General features: G+C 45.2%; 1 protein-coding gene across 3 annotated transcripts in view; it reads left to right on the top strand.

The window, feature by feature from the left end:
* The first annotated feature begins 758 nt into the window (after positions 1 to 758).
* Positions 759 to 6,000, top strand: part of FOXJ3 (forkhead box J3) — a 120,827-nt gene continuing 115,585 nt past the window's right edge. Inside the window, exon 1 of one of the 3 annotated variants that reach the window (XM_006174522.3) lies at positions 759 to 983. The gene's annotated coding sequence lies outside the window, so the exon portion shown is untranslated. Of the gene's footprint in view, positions 984 to 1,363; positions 1,569 to 6,000 lie in introns of those variants that run through there. The other 2 variants (XM_032493980.1, XM_032493979.1) reach the window with 2 other exon arrangements.

Below are 6,000 nucleotides of genomic sequence, written 5' to 3'. Positions count from 1 at the left end.
TACCTCTTACCCTGGTCTATTTTTTTTCCCCCACAAAACGCCAAACACCTTACATCGTATCTATTTTTTTCTTGCTACTTTTATCATCTTTCTCCCCATACTTGGATGATAGCTCCAGGAGGGAAAGGTATTCCCACCCTCGCCCTGCTCTTCTATTCGCTGATCCATCCCAAACACTAAAATAGTGTCTGATAACCTTAGTAGTGATTGGCAAATATTTGTTGTGTGAATGAGTGAATGAATGAATGAATCTTTGAATCTTCAGAATCTCGCTAGAGTCTTACATAGAAAAGGAACATAGGAGTCCTTTGAATCCCCAGGGCCTAGAAGTGCCTGGTAAACGGCAGGTGTTCAATGTTTGCTGAAGCAGTTGGGTACTCAGCTCTTTAACTATTAGAGGTCTTTATCTGATCCCTATGAGATTACGTCAAAAGAGGTTCCCGGGGTCAATTCACCAGGCCTCTCCTTTTCATCTCATCCAATCAACCTAGTATTCATCTAACAAATTATCTGAGGATCCAAATATTGAGCACCTACTGTGAGTTCAAAAGCATGCTTGGTGCTCTAGGTGACTAATGCGAATGAAGCAACAGCAAATAATACGACTGAATGTAATTAAATGTGAAATTACAGGGTAGATTTGCAGTGCTGATACTTTAAAGAAATCAGTGAAGACTGACGTAGAAGTAAATTCCAAAGTTCACAAGTCGCTCAACTACCTTTCTAAACGCTCCGCCTGTTTTTAGTCAGGACCATAACCTGGGCAGCTACTTTTGAATCAGAAGGGCCTTTAGAATTTCAACACCCTTGCTTCAAGAAGGAAACCAGGGCTAGGCACGGGAGAGGCCTCGGCAAAGATGGGTCTAGAACCCGGGACTTATGACGTTTTGGAAGGAGAGGTGTCCTGAAGGTCCAATGTGCCTTTGTGGGGGCTGGCAGAATCCGTGGTGTGCCAAGCTGGAATAAGGGTGCCTGTCGCTACGGTGAGGTGGAGGGGGTTGGAGGGCGCTGCAGGGGGTTGAGGGTGGGTCACAAGGCTCCATTCCTCCGGAGCACAGGGGCCCGGGAACCCCGGGGCAGGGTCCAAGGCCGAGGTCCCAGCGGTCCTCAAAGCAGGACCGCTCGCGCCGCCCTCACTACCCAGTCGCCACTCTAAGGTGCGGAAACTCCAAGTCGATCGGAGCTCCTGGCCGCTGGATGGTACCGGCTGCTCGGAGGCAGAGGCTCGGAGTTCCAGGGGACTACTTGTTCCAGCGGAGGGATCCCGCGCGCGGTTCCGTGGTCGTGACTGCGGAGGGGGCCGTGACGCCTCCGACGCCGTGCCGGTGGCGCAGCGACGTCGCGGGAGGCGGGGGCGACGGCTGCGGGGGCGGGAGAGGGAGCGGGTCGGGAAGTAGTTCCGGGTGCGCGGCCCCGGATGTTGGCTGCTCCCGCTGCTGCCGCCGCTCTCGGCGCTGCTCGGGGCCTCGGCCGCTCGCACCAGGCACCGTTGGGTCCTTTCCTGGGGGGCGGAGACGCACGCAGCGGCCGGGGGCTCGGCCGGGCCGTCCCGGCCTGCGCAGCCTGAGGTGAGCGTCCGCCGCGGAGCGGCCAGGCCGGGGCGGCGGGCGAGGAGGCGGGGCCGGGGCATCTCCCGGGACAGAGGCAGGGGCTGCTCTCCGCGAGACGCCCTCTCCCTTCTCAGCCGTGGCCGAGCTGCGGGACGGGCGGCGGGCGGGGCGGGGCAGGGGCCGGGGCCGGAGCTGAGGCCTGGCGGGCGGCGAGGGCTGGGTTCCTCCCTCCCCCGCGGCGCTTCTCAGCTGCTGCTGCCCCTCAGCCGGGAAGCGGCGGCTCCGCGCCTCCTGCCCCTCCCCCAGGCTGGGCCCGGGGGAGCCAGACGGGGTTCCTGGGGGTGCCGAGTCTGAGGACAGTGGCGGCCTTTTTCTCTCCGTGACCTGCTCCTGGCCTGGGCTAGTCCCCTGCCCCGGCACGATGCAGCTTCTTTCCTTCAAGCTTGCGGGTGCTTTTCGGCCGGCTAGGGGGCCAGTACCTCGTGCCTCCGGGGCGCCCTTTGGGGTGAGGAGGTCCGTGCGGGGGGCTGCGTTCCCACCCATCCTGTCGCCGTGTCCTTTGCTGGCATTAGGGCAGAGGCTGCCGTTTCATGCGGACGTGTTGCTGTCCTGTGTGTGTTGCATCCTGCCCACGTGGTAGGGTGTCTCCCCCACCCCCCCACCCCTCCATTTTTGCAGCTGGTGAGGAGGGAGGTTAGAGCGCAGTGGTTTTTCCTCTGTGATTTCCTCCGGGTGGCGTGGAAGGTGTTAGGGTCAGTTTCCTTTGCTGAGGCCGACTGTTGGTCAGCTGGAAAACGCAAGATTTGTACTCTCTGAAATTGAGACCAGTAGGGAACTTAGTTTCATTGACCTCTTTCCTCCTCTTCCTGTAGCTTCTCTTGCCTTTTCTCTACTGCTTAATCCTAAAGACAGACTAATAAGCTCTAGCTGCTGATGCATTGAGGTGTATAGTTTTCACTTATTCGTTCTGCTTTTGTGTGTGTGGTAGGCGAAGTTTTTTATTTTCTGTGTTGTGCAATCCATGTCTCTGTTCCTGGTTGGATTCCTGAATGAGCTGAGTTGGGCTGGCTAGGGAGTTAGAGATTGGTAGGCATCTTCCCTGAAATTTATTTTTTTCCTTTCTGTTTTGTTTGCCAGTGAAACAAGCGTGCATGTCATGTAGTGTTATATGCATAACTCTTTACTTTGAAAGACAGCCCTAGATAGTTTCAGAGTCGCTTATTTCGTGGGAGCTTTTATATCAGTTTCCCTCTCTTTTTTGTTGAGTATCATTGCATTCTTTGTTTTTTGAATATGTTTTTGAAACGTGTTTTGAGTAGTTTTTTTCCTTAATGTCTCTTCCAGGTTAAGGTTTCCATCTTCTCCTGTTTTGCTCTTTTGTGACCACAGATTACTCCCTTAACAGGGAACAGGCCATGGCATCGTGAGAGAAGCCTTTTATTCTCCCTAGATCTTAGCAAATATTTATAGAAAAGTAGTAACTCTCCATTTTTTTCTGTTTGGGTGGCATCTAAACAAGTGGTTGAATTTTTTAGTTTTTTAGATTTCTGTTTTCTCTTTGTGTTTCTTAGCGTTAAGGTGAATCTTGTTCTTGATTTTGTGCTGCTGAAGATTCTTGGGACTTTCTTGTGCTTTTATTAGGTTTTTTGGATAGGGTCAGTATGTGTTTATTTTGGCTCTTTTTGGTTCATTAGTTAGGTGAAATGAAAAGTTTTGATATTTTGCAGTCACTTTTTAGATTCCATAATGGCCAGCATTCTCACTTTTTCTTGATTTATTTTTCACATGTCCATTCTCTTTGAGTATATGTATGTATATTTCTATTTTATCTGGTACAGTTGTTAGTATATTCTCCAGTGTAAAATAAAAATATTTAAATACAGATTCTATCTGTCCTCACCATGCTAAGTATGGGCGGGGCAGTGGAAAATAAGAGAATGTTGTTCTGATATATTCTGAGGCATATTTATTTAGTCAGTCATCATTTATGTACTTCTGCAAAATACTGTGCTATGTGTGAAGTAGTCTGTCTGAAGAGACATAAGGAATAAAATATGTGGTTTCTTCAAATGCTTCAACTTCTGGTGGGGGAAACAACACGTAATGTGCATCATTCATAATTCCAAGCAGGATCAAACTCCTGGTTGGGATAACAGTGCAACTAAAGTCAAAGGTATAAATGAGTTTTGGAAAAGTTGAAATTTTCAGAGGGGAAGAGATATATTCCAGGAGAGTGAAGGGGTACTTGCAAAGACATGGAAGTTGCAATGTACAAAAGATATCAAGCAACTTGATTGACATAGAGAATCTGTATTGGTGAATAACAGTAAAAAACGAGTTTTGGCTTTGTGAGTGGGTATTGCTGGAGGACCTTATCAAGGATATAGAGTTTAGTTTGATGAGGTACTACAGTGGGTTCTAAAGATATGTGCATAAGGTGATGTATTTTGTTTGTGAAGAAGATTTTTGTTATTAGTTGAGTGTCTTGGAGTAGGGAGACTGACTAGAAGGCTCTTGGGGAATTTTAGGAATAAGATGATCGGGGGTCTGAGATAAAAGAGATTATGGGAATAAAATAATTGCTAGCATTTATTGAGTACTGCATGCCAGGCATATTGTTCTAAGCTCTTTACGTGTGTTTAACTCAAAATCTTTGTAATAAAGTCTTAATTAATTACTATGAAGAAACAGTTACAGAGAAGTTAAGTAACTTCCTCCAAATCCCATAGAGAATAACCAGCGGAGCCATGATTTGAATCCAGGCAGTCTTGCCTTTGAGCTTATGCATTTAATCATTAAATATCATTAAATTATACTGTCCTATGAGAGAGTGTGTGGAATATATAAGATGATGTGTGAGTAAAAATTAATTTGAACTTAATGATGATTGAGTGTGTGCAAAGGGAAGAAAGCAAATTAAACATTAAAAGATTAGAGCCTAGAATCTTAAAGCCTAGAATCTTGGGAGAATGGCTGATAATAATGAGGAAATTAAAGTATCACTGTGAAGGAAAATGAGCTAAGGTCAGTATGGTCAACACTAGATTGTGTACAATCAATTATTCAGTAAAAGTTTAGTCTCTTGCCACTCCTAATAGCCTTTTCTCCTTGCTGGCTTGCCTCTGGAAGCAGACTAGTTTAGTATTAATCTAAGCAAAATATTTAGAAAAACAGGTCTATTCAAAAGGAAAAAATGTATAGGAATTAATTTGGTTGAGCCACATGACTGCTTCCCAGCTTTAGTGAAGATAATCAAGAATTGAGTAGAGTAATATTTGCAAATGATATGACCTACAAGGGACTAATTTCCAAAATAAACAAACAGCTCATACACCTTAATATTAAAAAACAAAACAAAACAAAAAAACCCCAAGCAACTCAAAGAATGGGCAGAGACCTAAAAAGACATCTCTCCAAAGAAGTCATAAGATGGTCAACAAGCACACGAAAAGATGCTCAACATCACTACTTGTTAGAGAAATGCAAATCAAAACTACAGTGAGATACTACCTCACACCAGTCAGAATGGCCATCATTAAAAAGTCTACACATGATAAATGCTGGAGTGGGTGTGGAGAAAAAGGAATCCTCCTACCCTGTTGGTGGGAATACAAATTGGTGCAGCCACTATGGAGGACAGTATGGAGGTTCCTTAAAAAACTAAAAATAGACTTACCATATGATCCAGCAGTTTCGCTCCTGGGCATATACCTGGAGAAAAATACAATTCAAAAAGAGACATGCACCCTAGTGTTCACAACAGCACTATTTACAATAGCCAAGTCATGGGAACAATCCAAATGTCCATTGAAAGATGACTAGGTAAAGAAGATGTGGAGGCTCTCTATCTACCTATCTACACACAGTGGAATGCCATAAAAAAGAATAGAATGCCATTTGCAGTAACATGGATGGACCTGGAGATTGTCATTCTAAGTGAAGTAAGACAGAGAAAGAAAAATGCTGTATGATATCGCTTATAGGTGGAATTAATAAAAAAGGACACAAATGAAATTATCTACAAAACAGAAACAAACTTACAGACATAGAGAACAAACTTATGATTACCAGGGGGTAAAGGAGATGGAAAGGGATAAATTGGAAATTCAAAAATTGCACCTCTTGGGGAGTGATGGAAATGTTAGGTATGTTGATTGTGGTAGTGGTTTCATTGGTGTATACATCTATCAAAATTCATCAAATTGTACATCCGAAATATGTGTAGTTTAGTGTACAGGAATCGTACCACAATAAAACTTTAAAAATTAAAAAAAAAAAAAGAATAGAGTAATCCTGTTTTACAACACTATAAGATGAACAGAGATGAAATGTAGATTGTGCACTGACCAGGGCTGTAGATAGTAGTAAAAAGCATTTGAGAAGATGAATGTTGGGGGGTTAGTATCGTGATGGTGGAAGAGCTTTGAGGTTTGGAACTGTGGGTAGCATT

This window comes from Camelus ferus, chromosome 13, assembly GCF_009834535.1.
Source record: "Camelus ferus isolate YT-003-E chromosome 13, BCGSAC_Cfer_1.0, whole genome shotgun sequence".
Taxonomy (NCBI): Eukaryota; Metazoa; Chordata; class Mammalia; order Artiodactyla; family Camelidae; genus Camelus; species Camelus ferus.
Note: the sequence above shows the minus strand (reverse complement) of the source record. Positions and strands in the feature narration are given on the sequence as shown.